Source organism: Geotrypetes seraphini, chromosome 1, assembly GCF_902459505.1.
Source record: "Geotrypetes seraphini chromosome 1, aGeoSer1.1, whole genome shotgun sequence".
NCBI classification, from domain to species: domain Eukaryota; kingdom Metazoa; phylum Chordata; class Amphibia; order Gymnophiona; family Dermophiidae; genus Geotrypetes; species Geotrypetes seraphini.
Window position 1 is genome coordinate 502468417 of NC_047084.1, and position 14970 is coordinate 502483386.

Below are 14970 nucleotides of genomic sequence, written 5' to 3' on the forward strand. Positions count from 1 at the left end.
CAGGTTCTGCAAATCCCGATGATGATTCATCCAATTCCGCTATCTTCCAAAACCTACTCCTTACCCTTCTCAGCAGGGAACATGTGTATCTGTTGACTTTACCTGCTGCTATCTGCCACTCTTGAGCCTGCACCGTATCTACATTTGGGACCGATGCTTTAAAGCTAATGGCAGTGCTAGAGGCGATCAGCATGTGTAGAATGTTCAAAGGGCACTCATGCAGGGAACAGCGTGTGTGACAAAATTGGCCATAAATTGCATTTAAATGTAGGCAAGTGGATGTACATGAGGTCACAGGCTATTCCCTTCCAATACTCAGAGAAACAACACACAGAAGAGAGGATTTCTTATGATTTTCTTTATAAACTCTGCCAATGTTTAATTTTATTCAAGAGAAAGAAGACCCATGTAAGCCTCTGAGCACCAGTGGTGAGCAACAAATGTGTACGAGTCCAGGAAAAAACAAAAGTGGAAGCAGTGGTGTAGCAAGAGTGTGAAACATTCCTAGGGTGGTGGCGTCCCTCCCCCACCTTCTTCTCCGCTCCCACCCCCATCCGCTCCTTCCCTTCCCCCATCCCTTTTTAACATTCATGGCACAGGTCCAGAAAGTGATGTCAGAAGAACCAACGCTGGCGTGAGCAGCAGGATGGGGTTGCTGTTTGCACTGCAAACATGAAAAAGATTTGTGGGAAGGGAAGCGGTGCACACACGGTAGTGAGGGGGTGGCGAGTACAGGTGCTGGCACCCCCCAAAAAGGGACCCAGGGTGAACCCTCCCCACTTAATACGCCACTGGAAGTACACATTGGTACCTGTTTTCTGCAAATCTTTAAGTGAAAACAAACATTGAAAAGCTTATATTTAAGGATTAGAACAGTGCTGATGGCATATGCAGAAGAGTTTAGCTTACCACAAAACTCTTGTGCACATGCATCAGGTGCATTCAAAGTTTGCTCGTAATTTGGTATGTCTGAGCTTGAGAATTGACAAGTTATTTTTATGCACTGGTTCTATGATAATTTCCAAAGCTGTTCCCTATAATGCTGGAGTTTTGAGCATTGTCTCCTTTCCTCCTGCCGGTGATGGTGTTCACATTTGCACTAGAACTTGCATTTACAGCTGTTGGAAATCTTTTCTTAATGAAAGCCCTATTTAGCTTGACTGGTGAACTACAAGGAGTTCAATACCCAACTCTCCTTCGATCTCCTCTACTTCTCCCACCATTGACACACTTACCTCTTTTAAACACTATGATTGAATCAGAAACAATCTAATCTACACTTCTCCCTCAGTATTCGCGGGGGTTAGGGGCAGAGCTGGCCCGCGAATGTTGAAAATTCGCAAATAACTTTTTGGCTGGCTCTGACCCACCACCGCCTTCCCCCCAACATCCCAGCCCTTACCTGGTGGTCTAATGGGCTTTTGGGGCAGAAGCGATCTTCCTACGCTCCTGCCCTGTGCAGATAATTCATAGGAAATGGCTGCTGTGAGCTCCCGTCGTCTCTCATGATGACGACTGAACAGGATGCGTAGGTGAAAGCTTCTGTTTCGATAGATTGCTTTTTTCCTTATGGGGACAGATTAACCTTATACTGGAATCAACAATCCCTTTGACGTATGAGGCAATATGTGGAACATTGCTGCATATCAAGCCTCCCAAGGATCGCTACAAAGGCAGACTTTTCCTAATTGAGACAGGAATCGCTATGCAAATGATAACCCACAATTGGAAAAATTGTGACCGCTTCAACTTTCCATTTTGGTGGACCAGTTTATGTTTATACAAATACGAAAAGATGAATGCTGATATGTTGGGGCATAGCAAATTATTTAAATTGGTTTGGGGTCCATTGACATTCTTTGTTACTTGAACATAGTTGTATTTGTTTAAAATTTTTGTTTATTTTTATACATATCCAGGACGGGGTGGGGGGGATATCTTTTTGATTATTCTTTGATTAATTTGTTGGATTGGAGGGGAGGGATATTTTTCTTCTGTATTGTTATTGATGGGATTTAAGTGCTTATTTTGTTATTAATGTCTGTATAATTCCTGGCACTTTGTATTAGCTTTGAAAATTAATAAAGATTTATAAATTGAAAATTGAGAGTTATTTATTTAAAGCTCTTTAGGCTATGTATAGCTAATTGTAACAACAGTGAAACTAAAGTAGAATAGAATTGCTAATCAATACGATGGATGTACTTGTTTTTGAGTGCAAATTAACTCAAAATGCAGCTCGATAGTCGACAAGCAAACAAGCATTTCATCATCTACCATCTGCAGTCGTTCTCATTTTTCTACTTAATTTCTGTCAGAGCTGAAAATCAGTTAAGAAGTTCCAAACAGTAACAAAGTCTTGATTGCTTTGTTGCTAAGTTAGGATAACTACTGCATAAAAAAATAAAAATATTTGCCATTAGCTTTCAAGGACCAATCACATCAAAGAATGATGTGCGTTTGGGCAGTGGTATCCTTATGGACAGATGCTCATTGACTCTTGCATACACAATGTACATGTCTTCTATTCTAGTGTATACGTATGAAGGGAATTTTTTTTAAAATAAAGTAAAATTCTAGAATCTCTTGTAGCACACCACAAGATGCTGAAATAAAAAGAAAATGTCAGTGTTTTCTGTTTTCCATTCTCTGCTGACATTATCAAACATGGAATTTGAAAAAGCGAAGCCTGATTAAGCTTGTTTGACTACTTGTTAAAAAGATAGGGCAAGGTACTTCTGCTTCTCTTTCCACAAGGTGGCTTTGCTGTCCGGCCAAGCAAACAGAATTGCTAATTTCCTTGTACAAAAGACCTTAATGGCACCAAAAACAAATGGACACAAATAATTTTTACATACCTCATCCTGATCCTGATAATTTTAAGGGCCACAAACTGAAAATTCCTTCATTCATCATAATTTGCCATTTGTTTTGAAATGAATGCAAATTTATAGATTTTATGCATCTTTAAGATCTAAGAAGAATAGCCAGTTTTTCACATATGAAAGGAATGATGATATATTCAGAGAATTCATTTTCAAGAGCTGTAAAAGAAACAAAAACCCTTTTCTTGGTTGGGCAGGAACAACTGGGAATAGCTCCTACCATATTTGGACATCAAGTATCCTAATAGATTGGGTAAGGAATGGCTGAAGGGTAGACAGAGGAAAGACAATCCAATGGGAGTTCTGAATTTATTTATTTTTTTTGGTGGCACCGGAATTTTTCTTTGGAAGGGGTTGAGACCGGGACTGGTGACTGACACCATTAGTGAGGGTTAAATTTTCATTTGATTTTCTTTGGTTTCAGTTTACAAATCTAATTAAATATGACATTGCAAATATAGTCTCCTATTTTACTTATCATCATTAATATCCTGATGAGTAACCAGAGGTAGAATGCTGTACTCTATGGCCCCAATTTTATAAAAGGCGCTTAAATCCTGCCTAACGCTGAGCAGGACTTAGGCGTCCAAACTAAGTGGTTAATGAGCTATTTAAGGGTCTTAACAAGCAATAATTGGCACATGGACGTCACTTTGCAGGCGCATCCACAATTTCATCGATGCCCAATGGGAAAACTCACACCTAACAGAATAGGCATGGACATGGAATGGGTGAAGCTTCAATATTGGCATCCTTCAATTCATTTGCATAACGCTGAGTGACCCAGGGCGTCCATCTCATGCCTACCTTGTTGACAAATTAAAAACAGGTCTACTTTTGAGCAGTTTGGGCTTCAGATAGACTTGAGTTCTATGGACAGAACTTAGGCACAATTTGGACGATCTGCTAAATAGCTCTCTGCTTTATTAAGCTCAAAATACATTTAATAAGGCACCACATAAACAGGGCACATCAAAACAGATATATTGCATGCAAAACCTTCTATTTTGTGGATAAACAGAAATGTTATTTGTTAATTAGAGGAAAACATCCATTAACTGAAGCAGAGCATATAAAAAACCATAGCTAAAAAAGCGACCCTTTTTTTCTAACTAAACAGTGCTCCAATCAGCTCATTACTGAAAGCAAATGAAAAAATATATAGATTGCATACATAACTTCATTTGCAAAAGCTTAAACACAGAAAAAACACATACAGACCTTGGCATGGCTTCTACTTCATTACAAATGGAGGTGTGCAGCTGCACAATGCTGACCTCGTTGTGAGATCATCAAGGTGCACCTGCAAGGTCGAATGCCACAATTAAAATATGTGCTGGGATTTGAACCTATGGCCTCTGGAAGATAGGAACAGGGCTTTTACCCATTGAGCAACAGCAGCTTCCACTAAAGCCTTTCTTCCTCACTTCTGATATGATAGCTTAGGGATCTGCTAAGCTACGATCTTCTCAGGTATTTTCACCGTCACATGGCTAGGATCACTAAGCTTTCATGGTAGGAACTCCCACAACTGAAAGGAAGTGGCAATGAAGTAGAAGGATGACTACTCCCCCTGATCGGCAGTAAGGTAGACCGGAGGGATATCTACTCCCTCTGGCAGGCCCGTCTCTTCAGAATGGCAGGCCTTCCCCTTCCTGGGATGCACCGGGGAGGGACCTAAGACCCTGATTAGCCCAGATGCAAGGCCTCTTCCATAGGAGGAACTTTAGGTACCTGGGCCAACTGGAGTCTTAGGCCTCCTTCCCAGCGCATCCTGGGATGCATTGGGAGTGGCCTAAGACTCTGATTGGCCAGATCGCTAAAGCTCAAGTTTGAAGTAAATGGGTTTACCCCCTCCCCTCTCACCCCAATGAATAATTGTCAATCCCATTAGAAAGGATGCTGCTTTTGTAGACAACACGGGGAATTTGAGTGCCACCACCAGTCATCCCAGAAAAAAACAGCAAACTATATTTTTACAGAGTTGACTGATCTGTGGTTGGCCCCCAAGCCATACTTTTTGCCCAAGGCCACCGTTCTCACCCTGTGCGATACGAGAAAAGTTAATCCCCGCTCACACTACTACTGTTAGAATGGGATCAAGTAAACTCTTAATTTTACTTTATTTAATTGCTCAAATATAAGATATAAACATGGTATCTTAATTAGATTGTGAGCATGCTGGGAAAGATAGTTAAAATACTTAAAAGTACTTGATTACTGCTCAATGTAAACCACTTAAGGTATAAGCGGTGTATATAAAATATAAATAAATCAAAAATGGATTCTTCTATGTCCTTTGGTTATTGTCTGCATTGCTTAAAGCTATCCCAAATTAGTCTTATGAATTAACCTACCCACAATAAAACTGGCAACTGTATATAACATGGGTCATGATACACAGCCTTCCTACATCAACCTGTTCGGAATTATTTATTTGGGATTGGGAGGCTCAGGATTTTAGGTCGGGATATATGTGCTCAAACTGACCGGATGACCACTCCACACTTCCCCAGGGGTCACTGACCCCTTCAATCCTCCAAAGATGTGAATGAAACAGTACATATCTGTCTCTATGACAGCAGATTTAATGGCCAGTCCTATTAGAACAGCAGGCAGAGGTATCTGGAGTAGCCTGGTGGTCGGTGCAGTGGACTCCAGAGAAGGGGATCCAGGCCCATATCCCATCCTAACCACTACATTTGTGGTGGAAAGAGTGAACCCACCAAATTCTTACTGTACTGACATATAGGTAATACCTGCAGGCATAAGGGCTATAGGGGTGGTAGACAGTTGGGTACAGTTGGTTTTGAGTGAGTTTTGGAGGGCTCCCCATACACTGTGAGGGGATTATGGTGAGATGTGTACCTGGGACCCCTTTGGTGCCCCACCACTCTTCTGGAATATCTGTGGCCAGTCTACTAAAAATGCTGGCACCTCCTATGTCCAACTGGCTTGTATTTTTTCATTTGGATGTTTTGTTTTTCAAAAATGGTCAAAAGAGATAGATGTGCTAAAGGTGAACACCTGATTTTTAGACGTACTTCACAAAACGTCCAAGTTGGACTTAGAAGTCATATTGAAAATGCCCTTAAACATTAATTTTAGCTTAACTCCTTACGGATTGTTCTTCCCAAGAACAGATGAGAAAGAATTAATGCTTATAAGTGAAATTACATTCTAGCAAGAGGTCAAACTGTGTAACAGAAGCTATCTAGCTCAACTGGGTAACCTGACTACAGGCACTTTCTAGCCATAAATTAGCTAAGCTGTTGAATGAAAAGAAAAAAAAGAGAACATTTACTTGCATTGACACAGTACATGTGTGTAGTTCTACTGTCTATCACTCTCAGCTGATGTATCAGCAGTCCATGCTAAGGTCTTCTCCACCATTCTTTTCCTGGAGAAAAGAAGCACTAGGAGACACTGTTAGAAATGATTATTTATATGGCATAGAGGAACCAGTAAAATTCTTATCTTTGCTTGGTTCATGACTTATTTTAACTACCTTGATATTATTATTATTAGTATTCCAGTTTACCCACCCTCCCCCATAGTAGTGTCCCTTCTTCTCTGTCGCCACTGTCAGCCCCCCCAACCCAATAATATCCCTGCCATCAGCATGCCCATTCCTCACTCTCCCCCCCCCCACCACCGACAGGCATGACCCAACCCTTCTTGGACCTAGTGGCAGGATCCCCAAGCCTGCTATGTAAACTGGTGGTCTAGCAGGGCGTTCAGGCAGGAATGATTCTCACTCGCTCTGCCTGTGCTCTCTCTTAGCACTGAAAATGGCTGCCAAGATATCTATCAGCTGTCTCGGAAGTCATTTTTAACGCCAAAAGAGCACAGGCAGGAGTGAGAATCGTTCCTGCCCCAACCCCCTGCTAGACCACTATGGAGGCACAGTTGGCCTGGAGGTCCTGTTACTGAGTCAGGGGGGGTCGTGCCTCTTTGGAGTGGGGAGGGGGGGAAAGAGGCACACAGACAATAGGGAAAACTGCTCGTTTGCGGGGAGGGGCGCACCGACAGCCAGGCAACTTCCAGTGCAGTGCAGTGGAATGAGGGTCGAGGAGGGACACCACTTGGAGAAAGGGCAAGTAGAAATGTCCGTCACCAGAGAGGATATCGGGAAGGAATGGTAGAATAAAAACCCTTGGTTTATATTTGAGTTGCCATTTTTTACTCCCCCCCCCTCCTTTTTAGGGGAAAAATGGTATCTTGGTGGTTCACTTCCACAGTTGTCATCCTTTGCACCTCGATTGCCTTCCTTCTCACCGACCATCTCTGCCCATGGGGCTTGTGCTTACTGATTACTTTATGCAGATAGGTTATGTACCTTTTCCTGCTTTAGTTTTTGAACATGCTAGTGACAAGAGGAGTGTGGAGCGACTCCCCTCTTCATAGTAGCAAGGGGAACTACCTCTGAAAGCTGGTCTAACTCTGGTTCTAAATCAACATTAAACAGTAGCACTTCCAACTGGTTACACAATTTGTAACATTCCTTAGTGTTTGTGCATAACAATGTAAGACAGACTCATACAAACTCACAACATATTAGGACTTGAGAGGTTAATGAAGAATTTCAAATAACTCATTTGTGTTTTGTTGGCTAGGTGGCGCTGTCTCACATAATTCTCTCACCTTGTGCAAGTACTCCTGGTCTTATGAAAGTCAGTTTCTTTCATGACGCCATTTCTATCATCCGGTTACAACAGACATGCACCTTTTCTCCTTTAACGGGTGAAAATATACTTGCCATCTGAATCAAGGTAAGTTTGGATGTTTTGGTAGCATGCAAATAAATCCTTTTACAGTTCAACTCACAGCTGGCTATTCGATCAAAATTAAAGCATTCCAGTGTGGATCTCCATGTCCATAATATCTGCACTCTCTCATTTTAAGGTGTGCAAGCGGTCCTGAGCTACATGAAAGGCTTCCCGTGTCTCATTTAGTGTTAGCATAAAGACAAATAGTTCTCCCTGACTTACAGTGATTCACCACTAATTATCATGCCACTTTGAATAAAGTACTGTATCTGTGTTCACATTTCTTGTAACCTTACTTATGATACAGGAAAGTACAAAAAAGATCTTTGGCTGTATGCAGAAGGAAGCTGGATTTATTTTAAAAGTTGCAAAGTAATTTACATTTAACCTGTTCTGAGCTCTCTGGGGAGGACAGGATATAAATCAAATTAAATACATAAATAAATATGGAAGATAGCAAATGTTACACTGATCTTCAAAAAAGGATCAAGAGGCGACCCGGGAAACTACAGACCGGTGAGCTTAACCTCTGTTCCGGGGAAGATGGCCGAATCACTGATCAGGGAAGGTATCAATGAGCATATAGAAAAAAAATAATCCGATGAGATCGAGCCAGCATGGTTTCTGTAAAGGCCGATCATGCCAGACAAATCTACTGCAGTTCTTTGAGGGGATAAATAAGCAATTGGACCAAGGTGACCCAGTAGACATTATATATCTAGATTTCCAAAAAGCCTTCGACAAGGTGCCCCATGAACGCTTACTGAAGAAACTGTGGAGCCACGGGGTGGAAGGGGACGTGCACAGATGGATCAAAAATTGGCTGGCGGACAGGAAACAGAGGGTAGGAGTAAAGGGGCACTACTCTGACTGGATAGGGGTCACAAGTGGTGTTCCGCAAGGGTCAGTGCTGGGACCACTGCTGTTCAATATATTTATTAATGATCTAGAAATGGGGACAAAGTGCGAAGTTATCAAGTTCGCGGATGACACGAAACTCTCCAGCAGGGTCAGAACTGTTGAGGAATGCAAAGAACTGCAGAGCGACCTGAACAAACTGAGTGAGTGGGCAAAAAAATGGCAGATGAACTTCAATGTGGAGAAATGTAAGGTCTTGCACATAGGGAAAGGGAACTCCATGTACAGCTACGCGATGGGAGGGAGGGCACTCGGGGAAGGCAAACAAGAAAAAGATCTGGGGGTATTGGTGGATAACACAATGAAGCCGGCGGCGCAATGTGCAGCGGCCTCAAAAAAAGCGAACAGAATGTTGGGCATTATCAAAAAAGGTATCACTACCAGAACGAAGGAAGTTATCCTGCCACTGTATCGAGCAATGGTGCGCCCACATCTGGAATACTGCGTCCAATACTGGTCGCCATACCTCAGGAAGGACATGGCAATACTCGAGAGGGTCCAGAGGAGGGCAACGAGGATGATAAAGGGTATGGAGAACCTTTCATATGCCGAACGGTTAGACAGGCTGGGGCTCTTTACCCTGGAGAAGCGGAGACTGAGAAGGGACATGATAGAGATTTATAAAATAATGAAAGGCATAGAGAAGGTGGAGAGGGACAGATTCTTTAGACTAGCAGGGACAACTAAAACAAGAGGTCATTCAGAAAAACTGAGAGGAGACAGATTCATAACGAATGCAAGGAAGTTCTTCTTCACTCAGAGGGTGGTGGACACCTGGAACGCGCTTCCCGGAGAGGTGATAAGACAGAGTACAATTCTGGGGTTCAAAAAGGGACTGGATGACTTCCTGGAAGCGAAGGGGATTGCAGGGTACAGATAGAGTTACCTTACAGGACATTGAGCGAATAGGGTATGGATATTTTAGGTTAGGTAGGGAACACTTCCAGGTCATGGACCTGGGGGGCCGCCGCGGAAGCGGACTGCCGGGCACGATGGACCCCTGGTCTGACCCAGCAGAGGCAATGCTAGAAAAAAAAAAAAAAAAAAAATACAGACACAGCACATAATTAGCTCTGACTTCTCTCTAATACAGGTATCTAGTAAGGAATGTAAACTAAGACAGCCCTGCTATAAAAAAGCATTGCTCCCTCTCTGTAACACTAGGGCACAATATCAAATTATTGTTTTTCTTTCTGGGTAACTCTTAAAACATCATGAAAAATACAAATTGTTAATCTACAAAAAGATATATCCTTGTTAGAGAAAAAAAAGTGTTAATAAGCAATCTCTCTGTGTCCAAAGAAAATGAAACGATTAAAGAGGAAGGAGTTGTTTACAGTTCTAAGGAAGTCTTCAAAAATGTCATTAAACTTGTATCTTGAACATCAGGACTAGGCTCCTGTGATAGAGCCAGGGCTTGGAGGGAATAGGTCTTCCAGAGGGAAGGGGAAGACTCCTCCTGCTTCTCTTTCCATTGCAAATGCAAGCAGTGTCTCACTTCCGGCTCACCACACAATTGTTTCCCACGTACTCACCTTTATAAAACCCCCAGGGACCCCTGAAGAAGACTTTTTGTCGAAACGCAGACCGTGTTGGGTCCTGTATCCCTAGCAGACTAGGTCCTTTAAGGCTCTTATGTGGATGATTTATTTTATGTGGATGATTTCAGTGTACCTTTGGAACTTTGATACTTTCAAATAAAGTCCATTTAGGAACATTGTCACTCCACAGAGTTTTTTTTTTTGGTTTCTCTTTCTTTGGGACCATAGTTAACAGAGCCCAGATATTGGGAAATCTCAGCTTAAGTAAAACAACTGGTTAGGAAAGCCATGGCAAGATTGTAACTTTCAGGTATGTGGAGGAGAGGGGACTTTTCTCATTTTTTTTAATTTTCAATTCTACTGTAGGCATATACAGTCAAACCTTGATTTGCGAGCATAATTCGTTCCAGAAGCATGCTTGTAATCCAAAGCACTCGTATATCAAAGCGAATTTCCCCATAGGAAATAATGGAAACTCAGACGATTCGTTCCTCAACCCCAAAACTTTAATACAAAATATTATATGTACTTGTATTGCAAGACCTCGCTCATTTAGAACAGTCACTACACTCCTGCAGCATCAGAGAGAGAAGAACCATCGGCTCAGTTATGATCATGTGACGCGTGTATACTTTGCTTGTTTAGAACAGTCACTACACTCTTGCAGCGTCAGAGAGAAGAACCATCGGCTTAGTTGTGATGTGTGTATACTGTATGTACTTGTATTGCAAAACATTGCTTGTACATCAAGTTAAAATTTAATAAAATGTTTTGCTTGTCTTGCAAAACACTTGCAAACCAAGTTACTTGCAATCCAAGGTTTTACCGTACTTATTTTATAAGCTAAATTACACAGATATACAATAGCTCCACTCAACTGCAGACCTCTTAAAAGAATACATGCTCCTTTGTTTGCACGTGTACTAACACATGCATATATCCAACAGGGAAAAAACTGAACTACTTCTAAGTAACAAACGGGGGGAAACAGCCCAAGCTACCAACTAACTCTGAATGGCAGCACCATAAAATCATCCACGGAGGGAGTGAGAAACCTAGAAGTATGGCTAGACCCAAACCTGAAACAAGTCATATGACGTCAAGCCAATCAGATTTGACTCTGCATATTTCAAAGACTTGGCAGATACTTTTATTTATAAATTTATTCATTTGTTACAAAATATAACAACTTCAGATAATTGCAGGATTCAAACTAAAATTACATCAAAGTATTTATCAAATCCACGTTATTGGGGCTGACTATCAGAAGAAATTATATCAGGAAAATACATTATAATCTGAAATTAGACACAATCAAATCTTATATCGCTTCACTTATTCTCAACCTCTAAACTAGTTTTACAGGAATTTTTTAATATATTTTTAACAGAGGAAATTGATACTCAATCCACATGTTCAATAGAAAAAGACTCAAACCTGGACATGACAATACACATCCAATGCATTGTGAAAACATTTATTGCAAACTCCACTGGGTCAGAGGACTAAAAGCCTATCTGACCCATCAAACAATGTCCAATGTAATAATATCCCTGGTAATCTCAATCTTTGACTACTGCAATGCAATCCTGCTGGATGTTCCAAAGTACATGATCAGACAGATCCAAATAATAAAAATGCAGCAGTTAGATTTCTAATGAGAAAATCAAAGCAGACGAGTGTCACCCCACTACCAAGAGTTACACTGGCTCCCGATTGAAAGCAGGGTGAAATCAAGATCATGTTGCTGACCCACAAAATCATTCGTCTTTCAGAACCGCAATACCTGACAACTAAACACACCAACACGCTCCTTACGAAATACCTTCCTTCAGAGACAAATACAAAAGCAACATCAAGCGAGAAATTGAGAAATTTTTAAACTAAAAAGAAGGGGAAAGCCGACAGTTGACCAATAGTCGATAGTTCGGGAAACCGTATATCCAGAGGATATCGTGCAGGAAGATTGCAGGGAAGACTCACCAGATCATAGGCAAGGCAGAAATCCTGACGGATCAAAATGGACACATGGAAATGCAAGAAAGTAACAGGCCGCAAACTCAAGTGTATATACACGAGCGCAATGAGCCTAAAGAATAAGATGGGGGAATTTGAAGCTATGGCACTAAAAGATACCTTGACATCATCGGCATCACGGAAACATGGTGAAATGAGGAAAACGTCTGGGACACTGCTACCGGGATACAAGCTATACCGCAGAGACAGAGTGGGTCGAAAAGGTGGGGGTATTGCCCTATACATCAAAGAGGGAATTGAGTCTACTGGAAAGAACATGCCGGAAATGAAAAATAAGGTAGAGTTTCTATGGGCCAAAATTCCGGGAACAAATGGAACATAAAACAAGATCGGCATCTACTATCGACCCCCAGGGCAGTCCAAAGAAACTGATGGAAAGATGACGGACGAGATTAAATGCAACTGCAAGGGAGGCAATGCAGTTATCGTGGGCGACTTCAATTATCCAGGGACAGACTGGAACTTAGGCACCTCTGGCTGCAGTAGGGAGACCTAGCTCCTGGATGCTGTAGGCGATTGCTTCCTGGAACAACTTGTCAAGGAAAATACAAGAGGAAATGCAATTCTGGACTTAATTCTAAATGGACTACGAGGACCAGCGCAAAGTGTAAAAGTAGAAGGGACGCTGGGAAGCAGTGATCACAATATGATCCGCTTCAACCTGGACACAGGGGCAAAACATCGATCCAGAACGACAGCCACAGCTCTGAACTTCCGAAAAGGGAATTACGAAGGAATGAGACTCATGGTGGGGGAGAAGATTAAGAAGAGGATAAGCACTGTAAAAATGTAAAAGAGCAAGCATTGTCCCTTTTTAAGGACACAGTCACCGAAGCGCAAAATCTACATATACCGCATATCAACAAGGGATCCAAGAGGAAAAATAACAAAGAAACGGCGTGGCCCACTGTAGCAGTGAAAGAAGTGATCAGAGACAAGACGACTTCGTTTAAGGAAAGGTCAAAAATGGATGACAACTGGAAAAAGCACAAACAACATCAAAGCAGGTGCCATAAGGCGGTAAGAGGGGTCAAAAGCCAAGGAGAAAAAATAGCCAAGGAGGCAAAAAACTTCAAGCTGTTCTTTTGATATATTAAGGGGAAATGATCCGCGAAGGAAGTGGTGGAGCCGTTGTATGACCATGGAATAAAGGGAGTGCTAAAGGAGGACAAAGTCATCACCAACAAACTGAACACATTTTTCGCGTCTGTATTTACCGAACTGGATATACACAACATACTGGAAGCCAACAGGCTATATGCAGGAAACGAAGACGGGAAACTGACTGGGATGATGGTCAATCTAGAAGAAGTATGCAGGCAATTGATAGGCTTAAAAATGATAAATCCCCTGGACCGGACGGCATCCCTCCGAGGGTAATCAAGGAACTGAAAGGGGTTATAGTTGAAATGCTTCAACTAATTACCAATCTGTCGATCAAATCAGGAAGGATTCCAGAAAACTGGAAAGTGGCGAATGTTACGTCGATCTTCAAGAAAGGTTCAAAGGGAGTTCCGCGAAACTACAGACTGGTGAGTCTGACCTCGGTACCAGGAAAGATGGCAGAGGCACTGATAAAGGACTGCATCATTGACCACCTTGATAGACACAATCTGATGAGGTCCAGCCAGCATGGCTTCAGCAAAGGAAGATCTTGCTTGATGAACTTGCTGCACTTCTTTGAGGGAATGAACAGGCAGATAGACAAGGGTGACCCGGTCGACATTGTATATCTGGATTTTCAGAAGGTGTTAGACAAGTTACATCATGAATGACTACTTTGAAAAATTGCGAGCCATGGAATCGAGGGTGAAATACTCACGTGGATTAAAAACTGGTTGGCGGATAGGATTAAGAGAGTGGGAGTAAATGGACAATACTCGGACTGGAAAAGTGTCACGAGTGGAGTGCCGCAGGGTTCGGTGCTTGGACCCGTGCTCTTCAACATATTTATTAATGACCTGGAAATTGGTACGAGTGAGGTGATTAAATTTGCAGATAATACGAAGTTATTCAGAGTATTGAAGACACAGAAGGATTGCGAGGACCTGCAACGTGACAAACTTGCTTGCGAAATGGGCCGTGACATGGCAAATGAGGTTTAACATGGATAAGTGTAAGGTGATGAATGTCGGTAACAAAAATCTTATACACGAATACAGGATGTTCGGTGCAGTACTCGGAGAGACTCCCTAGGAAAGGGACTTGGGAGTACTGGTCAACAAGTCGATGAAGCCGTCCGCACAATGTGCTGCGGCGGTTAAAAGGGTGAACAGAATGCTAGGAATGATTAAGAAGGGGATCACAAACAGATTGGAGAAGGTTATCATGCCGCTGTACCAGGCCATGGTACGCCCCCACCTGGAATACTGCGTCCAGCACTTGTCGCTGAAAATGAAGGACACAGTACTACTCGAAAGGGTCCAGAGAAGAGCAACTAAAATGGTTAAGGGGCTGGAAGAGTTGCCGTACGGTATGAGAGGTGATTGAGAGGGGACATGATCGAAACATTCAAGATAATGAAGGGAATATACAAAGACAGGTTGTTTACCCACTCCAAGGTAGGGAGAACGAGAGGGCACTCTCTAAAGTTAAAAGGGGATATATTCCGTACAAACGTAAGGAAGTTCTTCTTCACCCAGAGAGTGGTGGAAAACTGGAACGCTTTTCCGGAGGCTGTTATAGGGGACAACACCCTCCAGGGATTCAAGACTTTAATTTTTTTCTAAGACAAAATTAGATAAGTTCCTGCTGAACCAGAACGTACGCAGGTAAGGCTAGACTCAGTTAGGGCACTGGTCTTTGACCTAAGGGCCGCGG

General features: G+C 42.3%; 1 protein-coding gene across 1 annotated transcript in view; it reads left to right on the forward strand.

Annotated features, from left to right (window-relative positions):
• Positions 1 to 7554: 7554 nt before the first annotated feature.
• TUT7 (terminal uridylyl transferase 7) overlaps positions 7555 to 14970 on the forward strand; it is a 317026-nt gene continuing 309610 nt past the window's right edge. The window contains exon 1 of the mRNA XM_033927693.1: positions 7555 to 7657. The gene's annotated coding sequence lies outside the window, so the exon portion shown is untranslated. The remainder of the gene's footprint in view (positions 7658 to 14970) is intronic.